General features: G+C 44.4%; 1 protein-coding gene across 1 annotated transcript in view; it reads right to left on the reverse strand.

Annotated features, from left to right (window-relative positions):
• CDH5 (cadherin 5) overlaps positions 1-18,250 on the reverse strand; it is a 226,761-nt gene that overhangs the window by 201,012 nt on the left and 7,499 nt on the right. The gene's annotated exons all lie outside the window — the stretch shown is intronic.

The raw sequence follows: 18,250 nt of genomic DNA on the forward strand, positions 1-18,250 counted from the left end.
GCTAGGTGCGATTTCAGGCCATTGGTGATGGAGACCAGGTTGAATACATCAACCAGGTTTGACCTGGCTGAAGCTGTTGGTATTGGTGGCAAAAGCACAGAGAGTGATAAATTCAAATTTCACTCCCAGGGAAGCCCTCTCCCCGGTCAAATACTTTTGGTACCTTCACCCGGTCAACATTTTTACCTCAGACTTTGTCTCTTTTTTTGATCCCAGAATCCTTCAGGGGGCAAGACTGAGGTTGTAACCAAAGTTGACTTCCAAGAAGTGGTATACTTTCTCACTGAGGGTCCGGTGAATCAGATTTGCGGCTGCGGAGAAGCTCCAAAGGAAGAAACACGTTTTCCCAGCCCAGCTAGGTCGCGCTTTGGTTAGATACTCTCAGGTAGTTTGTACCATTCCTCTAGAGGTCTGGAAGTCCAAACATTTTTTAAATCCCAGGTTATCGGGAGTGGTAGGAGGAATTTAGTTAGATGCAGCCAAAGTTCTCAGGACCTTTGGAACAGGGGGTCAAGACTCACTCTCAAAGAGGCCACAGCAGGGTCCAGGTCAGGTCCAGCTTGTATTAGTCAGCTGGGTACTTCATAAAAATGTCGCCTGTAGGTTTATGTAGCCCTGTTGCCATACAGGAGGTCAGTCAGCTGATCCTTTGAGTCCCCTTCTTTGTCCTGGGTCACGAGGAAGGCTGCCCGGTTCTCCTCACGGGTTACAGCAGCTTGTGCAATCCTCCTTCTGTCTTCAGAAGGCCCAGAAAGGTTTCCAAAGCAGAACCCTTGGGATGACACATTTAGGTCTGGCAGTAGCTAATGGGTGGGGGTGACTCCTGGTTCCTCCCTAATCAACTGGGTAAATGATCCCAGGAGTAACCCCGCTCACTTCTGCAGCAGTTCCTGTTTACACTACTCCAAACAATTCCACAGTGCCCCTTACCTCTAAAATCAAAGGTAGGCAACACTGTCTCTACTTGTGCACAGCCAACCAGACCAGGAGGCACTGCCCTCCCCCTACTGTGTTTGGTGCTTGCCTGACTGGAAGGAAAAAAATTGGGGCCTTTCGGGTGTCACCTAACATTTGCTTATAACAGGAAAGGTCAATTTGACGTAATTTAAGTTCCTGGGTACACCCCAACTGGTCTTCTTGCCAGGAGAAGAGAAAGAGCTTCCCACACCCATGCCATTGTTTCTCATCTGAGAGCATCAGGGATAAGCACTAACTGGCTACTGCTGAAGAGGTAATGCAAATTAGCTTGCAAGCGCTTCAAGCAGAGAACAGATAACATTCTAAAAGTTGTTTTTCCTTAATATGTGATTAAAAAATCTGACTGCACCATTGAGTAAAGATTTTAATGAAAATTAAAAATAGTGGTTTAATCACATTTCTAGCTTGTGTAAATCTAGAGCGAGAGAGAGAGCATATTTAGTATTTAATATTGCTTCTCAGTGTTTATTGATGGAGCAGCCAGCCTTGCAACAGTGAAAATAGGTTTTGAGTTCTGTGCACTGTACGGACAGGTTAACTTTACATTTCTTCATTCTCTCTTTTAAATACCATACAGAGTGCTTTGTGGGCTGCAAAGCCTACATTGGGTGACATATTAATATTTGAAAGTAATGATTTCTCCTGTCGGAAAAAGTTATTTTGACAGGTCGGTCTGCAGGTTTTAAACAGCAGCTGCTGAGCTATAATAGTAAGCTCGGAGTTACATTTAACTGGTCACACTAAAGGATTGAACAGTAGTAACTAGGGAAAATGTAACTTTCCATTGCATGAGTGTATTGTGGGTAGTATATGTTATGGCATATACTATGGCATTATGGGAAAGTTAAATGTACCATTTACGAGTTAGTCAATTTTACCAAGATTTTGGGGTCAATGCACATGCACTGAGGCCTGGTTAGCAGTGTCCCAGAGCACAGAGTCAAAAGTCAACAGCATCAATCCACAAAAAATAGGGGTGACCATGCAAAAAAGCACTTCCTCACGCTGGAGATGGGCCAATAAAACCTCAGTAAAGCATACATTTTTTGCAGAAATGTATCTGCATCTCCATACAGTCGATAGACCAGACTTCTAATTCCTGAACCAAGCCACAAGGGTCCCTGGGCAAATCTAATTTCCTATGTCCAAAAATGTATTTATCTGTATTTAATACAGCATGGCTTAGAAACTATACCCTGCCCAAGAGTGGTGTTTGATTCACGATTTAGGGCCGTATTTAGACTTAGCAGGCAGTCCTACACCCTGCAAAGTCTGCGGAGAGATATGCTATGCTCTCCTCGCAGAGGATCATTTGCCATTTGTTCAAAGAAAATGGTTGTTGTCTAGACTAGAGTTGGCAATGTAGAACTACCACAATATGTTTGCCAAATTATCGAATCCTAAAATAATTGAGGGGGTAAGCTCATATAGCCAAGTATAGAGTTATTCTTCTACATACCGTAATGTTACTGTAAAGGTCCTTATATGTGTAGTTCAGTATAGTAAACCTATACTTCAAAGTTTCAACGTTTATTGGCAGGTTGAAAGCAAGTTTCGCCATCAAATACATAAAAGAATCAATTAAGAAAATGACATCCCATAGATTAATCATCACGACAGTCACAATATAAACAAGCATTTGCAATGCAATAGGTCTCGCATTAGCGAAACTTTCAGCTTCTGGCATTGTAAATGACAAAGCTTTTATCTATGTGTTGATTTTAAAAACAGATAAATAAAAGGCATTGTCATTTACAATGCCAATAGCTTAAAATTTCACAAATGCGAGACCTATTGCATTACAAATGCTTGTTTTGTAAGGCGGGGAGATTGATGGATTGCGTCGGGGGTCTTGGTTGGAGCATTTTCGTGCTGTAACTGGAGCATGCTGGTGCCCAATTACTTGGTGAATAGTTGCTGGACGTTTTTGGCTAGCATAGACCAATGTAGAGCAAGGGGGTCGCCCATCGGACTGTTTATGGCTGGGCCATTGTGCTGTAAGCACGCCACGCCCGGCATTCACAGGGCGGGAATTGTCCACTCGTTTGGCCTAGTTGTTTGAGAATCTGGCCCTCCTGTTCGTGGTTTGAGGCAATTGCCCAGTGGAGTCTCGGAGGTGTGATGTGGCTGTATGGTATTCGCCCGGGGGAGTTATACACGAATTTGCACAGTTTTGGCGATCTCACGGTGGTGGGCGCAGGGAACGGCACTTATGCTGAAGGGGACATTGGTCTACGAATCAGCCTTTCTCTGCACCCGGAGCGGCCCGAGGTGGCGTAGCTATGGAGGCTCGTGTTCACCAAGCGGGGGACGGGTGTGATTCTGGTGGCACAGTATGCATTAAACTACTAGGCACAAAATCCATAACGAACATATGTTCTGTGGTTAGGTCCGAACCCCACAAATAAGCTCAAAGTCTCCTACACATATGTGGCCGCACGAGCACAACACATGCACTTCCGCTGATAGCTGCGTTGGTAGTGGATTCGTAGCACTATGAAAACTGGCAGGGTGATGGAATGAGTGGGCTGACCAGAGCTCAACCATGTGACATGCAGGTTGTGTCCTGGTGTCGATATAACCAGATGTCTCAATAAATGAAGGTTGAAGCTTAGTTGTGCCGGTGATGTCTCCAGCAGACGGTGACTGGCCTGCCCGTAGTGCAGCCTCCTAGGTCAGTGCACTGGTGCACTTTATTTCTCAAACCGGCAAGATTTCCTTGCAGCTGCTTGTGTTCCCTAAAAATGCTACAATTTACTTAAGTATTACTTTTGAAACTCTATCTTGTGATTGTGAATGAATGGAGTTGGAAAACCCTGATGTAATGTGAATAATTATATGCTGAAAACGTGTGTTTATACAAATTGGGGGTAACGACAGCTGGAATCAACAAGACAAGCCTGGCGGAGCGTGGCGCGCACGCTTGGCGGGGGAGCACATTCCAAGCGGGGAGCGGACCCTTTGAAGTACGATAGCAAATGGATTGCATGACGGCACGTTGCACGTGATTGTGCGCGTGCTCGCCATGCAATCCTTTTTTGGGAGCACTTTTGGGAGCCCCTTACTATAGTCTTGCATAGCAATTGCTACGCAATAGCTAGGCGAGACCTAAAAAGGATAAGCAATACCTTTTAAAACAGAGTCAAAATTTTCATAGAAGTGTAAAAGAGAATAAGATCAAATTCATAAATAGTTACAATAATTAATATAGTAAAATGGGAATAAAAAGCAATCCTCTATAATCTTGTTTAGAACAGTTTTGGTAGTGATTTTAGCCTAATCACCCATGCAGCAAAAAGATATTTAGCAACCACTATGACAACCACAGGGGCGGGATCAAAATCGCAGATCCGTAGGGCATTGACCGATTAGTAATTGATAAAATACTGCACAGAGGAATGAGCCACCTATGCCGAGTGATGGCATATTTGGGGCCAAAAAAGAGCAGATGTTCTTCAGTTTCCTTAATAATACTACCAGCAAAATGGAAGGGGGGGTGGGGGCTGCCGAGCTCTTTGCCAGAGCCGGTTTTGGTACCCAGCCCGGCCCTGCCTGGGGTACGCTATTTATTGTGTGCGAGAAATAACATCTATTATAAGTTTGTGGGGAATAACATGCAGATTTAAGTGTTTATAGCACCAAAATCTGCATGGTACAGTAAATACTGGACAATTTCCTTAGCTAAATTTCGGCAGGTTTAACCTGCCAAAATTTTACGACATCTGAGGTATTTAATGCATCCGAAAATTATCAAATGTGTTAAATGCAACCAAACTTATAGTTTCTGGCCCATGCAAAAACAGGAATTTACGATTGGATCGGAATTTACCGACCCACTCGTAATCAGGGCCTTACTGTTTAAGGTACTTCCACAATATTTGCTAAGTCCTAGTTTCTGATTCACAGACTAAGGCCTCGATTAAAAGTGACCCAGAGAATGTATTACTATTTATTGTACTATTTAATGCACCTTATGAATTTGATACCTTGGGGTTAGGGATTCACTGAGTACCATAAATAGCAGCAATCACGAGTTTGCCCCTAAAAATGGGATACAACACATGAATTTACATCTGCTTGTTTTGGTATTTACCAGATATTCTTTTCTCAATTCAATTTTAGTGGGTTTAACCTGTCGAAATTCAAAGTGGGGGAAAATCAGGAGGACACAAACTTTATCACCCCACTTGTGATTGCAATTCACGTGCAAACAGGTGTTTGTGCATGGGGCACAATTTCAGGATGCACTCAAAACCGATGCCTAAATAATTCATGAAGAATTTCTACTGATTTAACACATTGCTGACATTTGTTTTTAGTCTGAATGATTTAGAATGAATTCATTAGATCATTATGATGGCTTTTCATGATGTATACAGTTCACATGATATTTTCTTTTTTTAAATGCTATGTTTCTATAAAAGAATCTCAAACTGACATATTACAGACAGGAATGATATGTTTTTGTCTGATAAAGTTTGTTTGGAAAGATAAGATTGCAAGACAATCACTACAGATCCAACAGATGACATGGAAGACAGACCGTATGATTTAAAGATGAGGCTCTGGGCGAAAGAAGACAACAGAGTATTTTCATCTGTGAGGTTAGAAGAGAGAAATACTTCCACTACCACAGGCTTTATGACTGCAGGAAGAGACAATGTTGGCAGGTCTGCTGAGAAATGCAGGCCAGCTGGTAAAAATCTCTCTTCATATGCCCATGGCAAAAGCAAAACACGATTGCAGTGAGGAGAAAGGATTATTTTAACCCGACCGTTGGAGGGAAAGAATAGAAATATGTGGCGCTGCCCTTTCAAAACAGCCTGAGACTGATGTCAATTAATTTAAGTAAAAATACGAATTGAGAACACTTTTAAAAGTCTGTAACTTCCTCCTGTCGTAACAACAAACCCTGGTGTCCCCTCTACATTAAATCGATTAAATGTTGGTTTTGCTATTAAAGTTTTCTCTTGTTTTATTTCGTAGAGAGGAGTGAATATTTAAATAAGTTGCAGACCTCCTTGTTTAGGGCGCTATACGTGCCATTCTTCATATCCTGTTTTTAATTCCTCCGTTCGAACAAAAGCAGGAAGTGTGACCGGCACATTCATCCGGTTGACCTTTCAGCAGCATAACTGCTGCATTAGCCACCGGGACACGGGCTGAGCTCCATCCATTTAAAAGTAAACTCAATTACTTTGCTGTAGAAGGCCCGCGAGCCGACTATAGGTTGTGTGGAGAGGAATGTCTGCAGGTTTTCTCTGGGAATACTACTTCTCACGAGTCCATATTTTACCTGACGGAGTATTGCACCATTATTATCACTTACCTGTCCACTCACACATTCCACTTGCTAAAATATAAATTCTGGAAAAGCAAGTGGTAAATATCACAGTAACCTGTGACCATATTTCCCCATTCTGGGACTCACACTTGTAGTCAGTCACCTTTTGTGGATGTGACAATACCATGTGGTAATGGCACTAGGGTGACTTGTAATCGGCTACATAGGTATTGTACATTTTCTATTCTTGAATATTTCTACTTTAGTATGGAAAACATTTTCAAATAAAAGATTAGATCAATTCATTTTTTCATTAAAGGGCTGCCTTTGAAATTTAATTGCCAAGTAGAGAAATGCAAGATGCCTTCGAGGGGCAAGTCCACTTTTATATTGCCCCATATCTGACAGGCACACAGATGTACAAGTGGATATGTAGTAGTGGCCATTGTCCTTTCATCGCTGTCAATTCCCATTTTCTCAGTATGTCGCCCACACAATAAATACAAGGAGCAGCCATGGAAGGCGCGTGGCCATGTAGACGGTTGGGCTTCGTAACGTCTACTCCCTCTGGAGGAGTCCTACTCTCCCGCCCAATCATAAACTAATACATCTGAAACAGCCTTCCATATCCATGGGGAAGATGCAAAACAGGTTCTGAAATTGTGACTCAGCAGAGCCTTCACGCTCGAGTTGGAAACCCACTCTGTGCATCGCGTGTTCATTGTGTGATATCAGCTCTTTATCAGGTGAGTTATAAGGGGCTGTGGTATTATGTGGCAGACAGTGGTAACGGAGGAATTGGCAGGTCTGCAAAACACTGATATTTTACAGGGGTAGCATGAGCCCTTCAAGCAGTTACATTCATTTCCTATTATACAAGGAGGTCTTTCATGGTGATTTTTGTATGTTTGTTTTCTACTTAAAAGACCTACTGTTGTACATATTAATATTTTTGGTACTCTCACCAGAGGTGTCTTAGAGTCCAGTTTTTGAGGTTTTAATGCAAGCATAGCAAGGCTAAAGGCCAGACCAATCTGTCCTTGCATAACCCATGCGCTGCCCTCCAAAGTGTCCCCTAAATAGTAATATTCAATGCTGTGACAGCGTGTCAAATATGGGCACCCATGTCACCAATGTGGATGTGGGAAGGAATCTATAAAATAAAGATCCTTTTGGGAATATCTCAATACTTGTTGATGGTTATCTCGATATATAGGTAATACTAGCTAATGAAAGTGCCCCCTTATTTTGTATCACAGATTTTCTACTGGATTCTTGTTGATGAGGCCAACCAATAGCTTTTATATCCGTCTGAAAATGATAACAACACATTAACTGAAAATTGTTGCTTGTGCAATCAAAAATAACCCTGTGAGTATTTGGCTGATTTATATGGTATGGCTGTGCAGCAGTACCATGAAATACACTCACAGGAACGTGTCTAGGGGCCAGGCAGGCTCATTTGAACAAACTTAAGCTCAACCCCGAGTTTGGCTTCCAGCAGCAAAGCTTGCACAAAGGAACTTAGTGTAAAGCATTTACAAGTATCAAAACAACAAAATAAGAAAGCCGTGTGACACAAAGAAACACAACACCAATTTATAAACATAGAGTATATTGTTTTGAATTTTTAGAGTGCAAGATGGGCAAAATCCACTAGAGGGTTCCAGAGATACGAATTTTTAAAGGTTTGATTACTTTTCAATTCAACAGCAAACAAACACTGGTCAATCAAAAGTTTGTAAACTTTTCAAAAGTTTGTAAAAGTTAGTTGGGCTACTCCGGCCCGGTTTGGGCAACCAAATCTGACAGTGTGGAGGTCGGGTGGGGGCAATGGGGTAGGTTTGGACAGTTACCTGGCCACCAGAGCATTTTCCAGTCCAGTACCATACTTTACAACATGACCGCCATAGACTTTAATGGAGAGGTCCTGATGCAGGATGAAAAGATGCTCAAAGATGCTCCGGTTGCTGTGCGGTCAACGGGGTTGCCTTTGTAGTGGTTCTTGGTCTATGAGTGATGTGGGACAAATTAGACCACAGAGGTCCAGGTCACACTGAGTCCTCCTCAAGACAGTGGAAGGCCAGCCCTGGCTGGACTACCGGTCTATTAACACAGTGGTCACAGCAAAATCCTTTGGTGAAGACAGCTGTCCATCTTGGGTAACCAATCTGGACTCTGGCTGACTTGGGTGCAACTTTTGGCCATTGAGGATCACTCTCTTGGTGTGCCCTACAGCAGCCAGTGAAGTTTCTTCTGAAGTGGCTACTAACTTGCTGGTTTGGGCTACTTCAGCTTTTTTGTCCTTGGGGCTGGTTCCAGGGGGTCAGGCAACTGACCCTTGTAGTCACTGCTTTTGTCTGGGGCTGGGGCATGACTTTTTCCCAAGCCAGAAGCCACAGGCAATGTCACAGCTTTGCTAGCCCAAGGTGAAGCAGCTACAGCCCAGGAGATGGTTCAGCCTTCCTTTGTGTGGTCCAGGGGCCAGCAGGGCGGTCCTTCTTTGGTCCTTTTCTAATTCTGACTTGATCTGAGGTTCAGGCTGCCATGGATGCCATATTTATCCTGGGAAAGTGCTCTGAAAGGACAACAGGGTCACTAGCCTATGGGCTACCAGGCCCCTTCCCTGTTGGTGATGACTTCCCAGCAATGTGCGGCACCTAACAATACCAGAGTACACTATTCTGCGCACTCCCAAGATGTTGGAACCCTACCTCAGCTATTAGGCATTTGGTAGTCTTCCCTAAAGATGTGGCTACCTGTGGGCTACATGCCCACAGGAAAACCAGTTTGGGCACGGGTTTCCCCTCTCTGTACCTGTCACCAGCCTGTCTACCTGAACAAAGAGCAGCCTCTCACGAGTGTGATCACCATTCACCCACCAAAGGTGGCTTCCCTTTTGAAGCTCACCTTGTGGGCTAACACCCTAAGTGGCATCTTTAGAAGGAGGTTGTAACACCTCACCCTTCAGCAGGCTGCTATTGTTCCTACACTTGGGAGTCATTCACGTGACTCCCCTGCAGGGCAGAAAGCTGTCTGTTGGGCAGTGCCCGTGCAAGGCTACTGGACCAGCTGGGTCACAGAGTGGCAACTTTCTAAAAGGTGGATTACATTCATTGTGACATTAAAGTCGTCATGGACATCAGCCTGGGTTTAATCCCATAATTTGATACCCTACTGTGCCCAATTAGGTAGTCTGATTCAAAAGTTAGCCAGGCTGGGGTGACAGCCTGTAACTCTGTGTTAGCCAATGGGGCTATTAACTTTTCCACAGCAAAATGATAATTTAGATATGTTGTTGCTAAGACGTATATTAAAACATATGTCCTAATTAATAATATAGAGCCCCCTGCCATTGGGCTCTTTAGGCCTTTCTTAGGGGAGACTTACATATATTGTTAAGGGAAGTGGTGGCTTTGCCATTGGTTTGAATGGCAAAGTGGAACTGGCAGTGCAAACACTGCCCTTCCAGTCTGGAGTGGCAGGCTGGGAGCCATTTTGTACCTTGTCACTCACAGGGTGACACACACAGTGCTGCAGCCCTGGGTGGGGACTCTGTCTTACACACCCTTGGTATCCTGGGCACATATACTAGGGACTTATAAGTAAGTCAGCACATGCCAATTGAGGGTAGCCAATTCAACATATGCTTTGTAAGGGGTTAGAACACTGGCACCAAGGTCTGGATAGAAGGTCTCAGTGCAATCTCAGAATTGAAAAAACAGCAGCATCAGTCCACAAACGTGGGGGTGAAGATGCAAAAAGAGACATTCCCTTACAAACCCAAAGATGCACTCTGCAGTTTTACATTTGTCTCATTAATGCTTGCATATTTTGCACACTATTATATTCTGCCATTTGCATTCATTCACCTTAACATGTTCACCTTGTGACCATCTATTTCCTTGTTGTCTGGCAAGCAGCAGCAGTTGCAGACATCTAAAAATGTTGGGGCACCGAGTGTTCAAAGTATGCACTATACCAGAAGTTTTTTTAATAAGGTGTGCTTCATGAACTCAACCTGAAGGTATTGGAGAGATTAACATGAGCATCAGTTACATTACATTATTTACATAACTTAACAAAGAAAAATTAAATGTTTACTTACCGATTAGCAGTCTGCAGAAAGTCCTTGATGTTTTCCAGTCCGTGGCTCCGAGCACAAGAACCCCCACAGCCAACTCCCTTATTCAATCCAGATACTGCTCTCATGCTGTTAATAATAGTAAGCAATATTAGAGAAGCACAGGATTGGTTGGAGCGGGCTGGCTCAGTCCTCCTACAGGCACTGGAGGCCTGTGCCTGCTCTCCACCCAGCTGCCCAAGACGGCTCGTATTGGAGAGGTTTAAAGTGCACATTTCAGACTGACCATCACAAGACTACCAGTCAAACCAACACGCAGACTTCAAACAGAAGTGGCCACTCCTCCCTGCTGCCGATTAGCAGTAATGGCCTATGGGCTCCACCACGCCCTCGCACTCGGCTCGGGGTGGCCCAGTAAAAAATTAAATGGTACTAAAATAATTTTATTACCATTTTAGTTTTCACGCTTTCTGTCCTCTACCCTTATGAAGAAACTGCTGCTGCTACAAAGTTGCAATAGTATGTCTGCCTTAAATTTTTGTCCGACAAAATATTGATGATCAGATAATGGTCATTTTAAAATCGCTAGTTAATTATGCTGACTATCCGGAAGATGCTATACTTGTTACTTTTCTATAGCAATAGTTCTGAAACTTGATACCAAGGAACTGCTGTGCCCTTTCTGCTGGTTGCTCTGCTGCCCGGTGCCCAGTGTTGGTGCCTTGTTGCTTCTTTCTCTGGTGGGACAGGAGTCCCAGGGATCCTGTGCTCTCGAACCTCCACTGCCGCCATCACCCTGGTAGGGGACCACAAGACCCAGGGTGCAACACTTCCCGCACAGGTGCCGCGTGTGAGGGGGAGGCACTTCAATTCCATCGGCATTAAAGTGCTGCCTCTCCCCTGCGGCGCAGGATGCACGCGGGCCAAGCCTGGGCCAAGGGCAGGCCGGTCCGTGGCCGATCGAGGCTGGGCTGGGCCACCCTCCTTAGTTCATGCTCTGGAAATAAGTGATCTTGGTCCTCGGATATCGCTTGGCTTAAGGTTAGTGTTTTAACACTTTGCATCACATGTATCTGTGCTGGCGAGCCATTCCACTTATTCTTTTATCTCATCCTTGGTGAACCGGTATATGATTTAGACAAGTGTTTCTGTTCTACTGTTGTTTTGGAATACAAGTGGTGACCCTACAACACCTACGCTAACAAAGCAAGTAGAAAAATGGGAAAGCGAACCTGCATTGACAAGAAGCAAATGACACTCCCGAAATTAAAGCTCAAAGCCCAACCCACTTCCATTGATAGGATGTTACAGATAGCAATAGGAGTGGTGGCAACTGAAATTGAACTGACCGAAAGAAGGCTATCACTAACCCCAAACTTGGACTTCCCTTTGATAGATCTGCATGCCACACATGCTTCAGGAACTTTGGTTAGTGATACCCCCAGGACCCAGATAACTGCAGATTAATTAGCCAATACTGATTTGCATATGGGGGCCGCGCCAACACGTCATGCGAAAAAAGGGGGTAAAACAGCAGAAGGGTGCAGAAGAAATTATGGACAACATAGACACTGGGGAAGGAGGATCATCCAGCCATATAGTAATGGACAATGGGTCTCAAATCTAGTGGTGGATTTACAAATCCAAGTAAGGGCTATTGTAAAGGACAAGCTTAAAATGCTGGTAGAAAAGGTTGATAAGCTGGCTATGCTGCTCGAGGCCCAGGCAGGCAATATAGGGGTAATACATGGGGGAAGTGACTGTCAGTGCTCAAGAAGCTCAGGCTGCACCTAGTACCAATAAGGCTGACTCTCCACTTGTACAGAATGGCTGTACTATCATCATCGCTCCGAATCAAGCTAGCCAGTGTACTACAAGTATTAACTGGGCCAACTTAATACCCCCACAATCACATAACAATAGACAGTGGCAAGAGAATAGACAACAGGATGGGATAGGATCTGTTAAATTTACAGAAGCTAACAAAGAAAATCTACCCCTGCCGTGCATTAACCTACCACATGCCTCAACCCCATATGTTGTTGTTTTGACAGGTATTCCTGAGCTTGGGAGGGGGCATAGTTAATCACACCAGGAACTAAAAAATAAATGCATGTTTTGGCTAGCCAATCATAAGCAATTTCCTTATGAGGATGCAGGAGAGATCCTAACAACTTGCAAAGTTGGCTGGGTGGGCTGGAGACCCAAGGTTATGCAGGGGGATTGCATAGTGATACATTTTAGAAATCCACTGTAGTCCGAGCAATTCTAAGCAGGGATGACTGGAGACAGGAGGGGGCCATAAGGGCCATTCCATTGGGTTATTTTTACGCACCAGGGAGACCCCGACAAATTAGAAGGCAGATTGGCTGGCAGGGGAGAACATTGAACTGGGCCTATCAATCTACCAATCTAGATTATGATCAACCCAGGCACCTACTCTTTAATATTCCAACAGCAAATAGATTTGGTGTTTTAGAGGGAGTAGATTGACTTGATCCTGAAAAATACTGGCTGAAGGAATCCTACCATCAGAGAGAGCAACGGGTGAAAACTGTCCAAATCATCAGGGGAGGTCATAGACCAGAGCATGCCATCAAGGGGGGGTGAGACTTGTGGCAGGTCTTGTGGGACAACAGGGGAAGAAATTGATAGATGTACTATGGCCGCAACTAATAGACAATCTCGTAATTCATCCAATGAGATTACCCAGAAGGCGGATTTGGGCACTGGTGAGACCCCGCACCCGCCCTCCCCTATACCTGCTGTCATAGATAGCGGCCGCATCCATCAGGGCTGCGGGTTCTATCTTGGAATGTAGCTGAACTAGCCTCCAAGACAGATAATCCTGAATGGGGGACATTCATTGAACAACACGAGGTCTGCATGTTTCAAGAAACCTGGGCAAGGGGGGGACATCCCTAAATCAGGCTACGCATCGTATAGCATAGCTGCAATATCGGGGGGAAAGGGGAGGCCCTCAGGGGGGCTTTGTATCTGGGTGGGTGTACATCTGGGATGTACTGTAAAACAGTTAGAAGCATCCTCAAACGACATTCTAAGTGGCCTTCTTAACTTTCCATCAAGAATTACAATTGCCCTAATAAATGTCTATTCAAGACCCGTTAGTCATAGCCAAGAGTCAAGGACACTTGATGAGATAACGACTTTTCTTGCTACTGTCCCTGATAACTGCCTGGTAATTCTTGGAGGGGACTTCAACTTCCAATATGAGCCCTTAGATGGCATGAACGAAGATAACCCTTGTGAAGAAGATCAACATTGGGTTACCCCAGAGACTATAAGTCCATTAGTAAGAGTCTGGACCCCTCTGGTGCTCCAGATGAAATCTCTAGCATTAAAACATTCACCGAGGGCATGTAACAGTAGCACAAAGTCCTATACACCAGACAAATACACCTTCAATAGGATTGGACTCGCATATATACCAGATAACATTCTGGTTGATTTAAAATCCTGGCACAGGGTAGTAGATTTTAAGATTGAGCCCCGTCACAATAGTGATCACAATGCCCTAATCCTAGAGTTGTCCATGCCAAGCCCTGGGAGTGCATCAGGTCTGGATGTGGCAGCTGATGGTAGACTGACCCTTACTAGCTGTAGGAAGAGAGTCCGATGGACGGATTTAAGCCAATCACAAGAAAAGCTATCCTCCCTATACCAAACCGTCATTACGATTCTCGCAAATTCAATGCAATCTGTTTTAGCTGACGGTACCTCAATTGAACTTCCGAACGTCGCCCTAAATCATACTAGACTGACAACAACCATGGCTGACTTCTTCTTTCCGACCAAAAAAATTAGAATCAACAATAAACCCATACACCTTTGGTATAACGAAAGATGTCAAAAGACTAAAACAGCTTTGATCTCTGCTATCAAGGCCAAGGACAGACAATTGATTAAAATCAATAGAGTGGCCTATCGAAATATTATCGATGAGGCTAAAAAAGGGTGGGAAAGCGATAAGTGGGATACTCTGAGAAGCTCCTTGGGCACCCATGACACGGGTAGTTCTGAAGGAAAATCGGTGATGGAACCAAATCTAGGGACAGATGAGTGGAAGGACCATTTTGAGTCACTCCACTCGAGGGTAGAGATAGAGGTTGACACAGTGGTTAATGAACGTTGACCCCTACATGCCAACTGTCCCATAGCGCACACGACTACCTTTAAGGAGAAAAAAGATATCCTGATGATAACACTCAAAGAGGTAACTGGTGCACTAAGCAAAATAGTATCAGCAAAAGCCACAGGGTTAGACAAGATACCCGGGGATCTGTTCCGAAGCGAACATACCATCTGGGTACCTTACTTCTGGACTCTAATGCCGTCCTGCAAGGTATGGCAATTCCCGCTAGCTTGGCTGGGGCTGAAATCATACCAGTTTACAAAAATGGATCTCCTTTGCTTCCCACAAATTACAGGCCCATAAGCCTTCTTGACATTAGCCCAAAAAAATTGCACGAGTGCTGTTCTGTCACCTACAGAGCTGGATGGAGGAGCACAATATTCTCAGCCCATTCCAAGCAGCGTTCAGAGAAAAAATGTCCACATTGGATCAGCTGTTTAGGCTACAATTATTACACGGGAAGACCGTGTGTATTGAGGGTGGCAGCCTCTAATTAATATTTGTGGACCTAAAATCTGCATTCGATCTGGTGCCAAGAGATAAGTTGTGGGCAACCCTACTAGAGATGGGGGTCCTGGTGTATTTGTGCCAAATCCTGAGGTGGTTACACAAAGGAAATTTCGCACAAATAAGGTTTGGCAATCATGGGGAACTCACCACTCCCATCCCTGTAGATAGAGGTATCCGCCAGGGATGTGTCCTTGCCCCGACCCTTTTTTGTCTTTTTATAAATGGGTTTGTTGAATTTTTAAAAACAGAGAAGGATACAGATGCACCTAAGTTGGCGACCCGTAAAATCCTGGCTATGATATTTGCTGACGATACCCTGTTACTTTCAAAATCTCCTATGGGTATACAGAGGGTTCTCAATAAATTTGATGCTTTCTGTAAGGAAAGGGGGCTTGAACTTAACCTACAAAAAACAACATTTATGGTGTTTAACTCAGGCAATAATACCCGACCAAACCCTTGTTTGGATGGCAGACCCCTAGAGAGGGTGTCTGTCTTTGAGTATCTCGGCATTATGATTACAGAAAAAATGGACTGGGGGCACAAATTAAAAAAACTAGTTTGAAGCTAGCCCAGACAATGGGGGGGCCTGACCAAGGTATTTCGAAATTCTAGCCATAAACCGGTGAGCCTGGTACAAGAAATATACAAGGCTCAAGCCAGAGGTGCTGCTTTATATGGGGCAGAAACATGGGGACACAGTCATTCTGACAGTCTTACACAAGCTGAAAACACCTTTGTCAGGCAATTATTTGGCCTCCCTCGCAGCTCCCCTCTCATACCGCTTCGACTAGATTTGGGGATCAGGTCAATCGCGGAATGAAGTTGCACTCAGACGTCTCTTATTTTGGCTACGTTTGTAGGTCACTCCAGAACTGGCTGAGTATAGGGAAGAACTAAGAGAGGTGTTAAGTATACCGAGGGGGCGGGGAGGTTACCATGGTTGACCCTTATCCGGAACACTTTTTTGACTATGGGACGGGGTAATTTGTGGGATAGTCCAGAAATAACATGCCCCACAGTGTCAAGGAAGGAGCTAAAGGATTGTTACTGGGAGAACAAATTGGCTCAACTACAGAGGAGCCATTCAATGGGCAAGCTTACTGTAGTATTTCTGGAAATCAAAGAGTAGTACAGGCTAGAGTCGGTTTTGGACGTCATCAAGCCGGTTGCCGCAAGGAAGTTATATTTACAATTCAGGCACGGGGTACTGCCACTGTGTGCTTTTACGAACAAATGGGCGTGCCCACAAACTTTGGGTTGCCCGGCCTGTAAAAATGCAGCAGAGTCAGAATACCATGTGTGTTTTTTCTGCCCTGAATATGAGAAAGTGAGAAAACGATGGCTGATTTAGATATGCATAAACTTGGGAACCAGGTATTGCTCAGAGGCTTTCAGGATATTGAAATATGATGCAAGCCACCCTATAGCATTTTCAGTAGCAGGCTTTTTATTCTCCATGTGGTGCACACGTAGAGTATTCTTGAAGTTGACCCCTACAGACACTGGTTAATCCTTGGTACACTTTTTTATCTGGAGGTATTATCTTTGAATTTTATGAGCTTTTTTAACCACTTTGTTGACGTATTTTTAATTTGATGTATAGTGCACTAGTGCGTAGGTCTGTCAACGGGTCTATGATAATGTTTACAGCTTTTATAATGATAGATACAAGCACTTTACAAAAAATTGCCTTAATGGCTGAACTGTGAGATAGAGCATGGGCTTATCAAATTTGACAGTGTAATTTGTGCACACATACTGCACACGCACTTTAATGTAGCCAATGAATTTGGACTGATTGTAATGTAGATTGTTTGCAGGTTACACTTGTGTGTTATTTATACAATGCCATATGATGAATGTATTTCTTTTATTGGTTTTATCATGAATCATGTATGCTATTGTATAAATGCTCTTATGGTCAAATTGGCCAAAATAAAGTTTCATTGCTGATGATGATAGCAAGGCTTATTTTGTCTAACTACTCCACCCGTAGCTGTCCTGCAACCTTCACTGTCCAACACGAATTCCTGATTAACTTCTTAAACATTCCTGCACAATCCCACTTTTTGCATCCACTCACCATTTCTTACCTTTAGCTGTCCAGCATCCCTCACTGTCTTATACCACTACAGGCTCTGCTTCCTCTACTGTGCCCATGCCACTTTGTTCACATATCTCAGTGTTGCCCAAAACTGTGCCCTTCATTACTGACTGACTGCACTCCCACTGTCACACCACTGTTACTCCACACGTCATACAACCTCTTTCTGTCAAATCCTGACAGACCAACATTGCCCAGTTTCTATTTAGCTATAGCCCATGTATTTAACTGTCCTGAGCTAATATCCGCTCTCTCAAATCACTCACTTATGCAGCAGTGGCCCGCCGATTAGTGCAGAGGCACGTCGCCACCCTGCAGCCAGCGCCACAAAAGGTGAAAAATAAAATGGTACTAAAATGATTTTATTACCATTTTATTTTTCCCTTTCCCCAGCCAAGCCATGTTTGGGGGCGGGGTTCATGCTGCTGACTGGCAGCATGGGAGTTGTGCTCACTCCACCAGTTTACACTGAGCATGTCATTTTGGCTGGCGACCTTAAGGCGGCCAGGCTGACATGTGCAGGGTAAACCTCTCCACTCAGCTGTCCAAGACAGCTAGGTGGAGAGCAGGCACAGATCCCCAGTGCCTGCTGGAGCATCAAGGGAGCCCCCCTCCAGCCAATCCTGGTGCTGCTCTCATGCTGCTAACATTAGCAGCAGCATAAGAGCAGCATTCAGATTGGTGTGGAGAACTACTGCAGCCTGCAGTTCAGTGCCGAGGGACTAAAGAAGGGGGACCGGAGGGTGAGTCATTTTTTATTTTAATTTATTGTTAACCCATTGATGCACTCACACTGCCTTCAGCCTCAATGCCAGAGTTCTCAGTTGTGGTTCGTTATGAACTCTGTTTATAAAGATCCATGACTGATAGCTTTGGCGATGACCAGGCAATGCTGGTCAGTGGTTGCCCACCAACTATTTAGGTGGCCAGTCGCTTCTGCACTTATGGTATTCACTGCCCAGCATGGTATATTTATTTCTGCACATTGCTCTTCATACAGACCAGTGGCATAGCTGGGGGGGGCAGGGTTGGACCGCCCCAGGCGGCATGAGTTTTGGGGGCAGCGGCCCCAGCCCCCCTGCTCTTAACTGTGGCCATCGCGGCCGCAAGTATCACAGCAGCACCACTACACAA

The sequence above is a fragment of the Triturus cristatus genome, chromosome 12, assembly GCF_964204655.1.
Source record: "Triturus cristatus chromosome 12, aTriCri1.1, whole genome shotgun sequence".
NCBI classification, from domain to species: domain Eukaryota; kingdom Metazoa; phylum Chordata; class Amphibia; order Caudata; family Salamandridae; genus Triturus; species Triturus cristatus.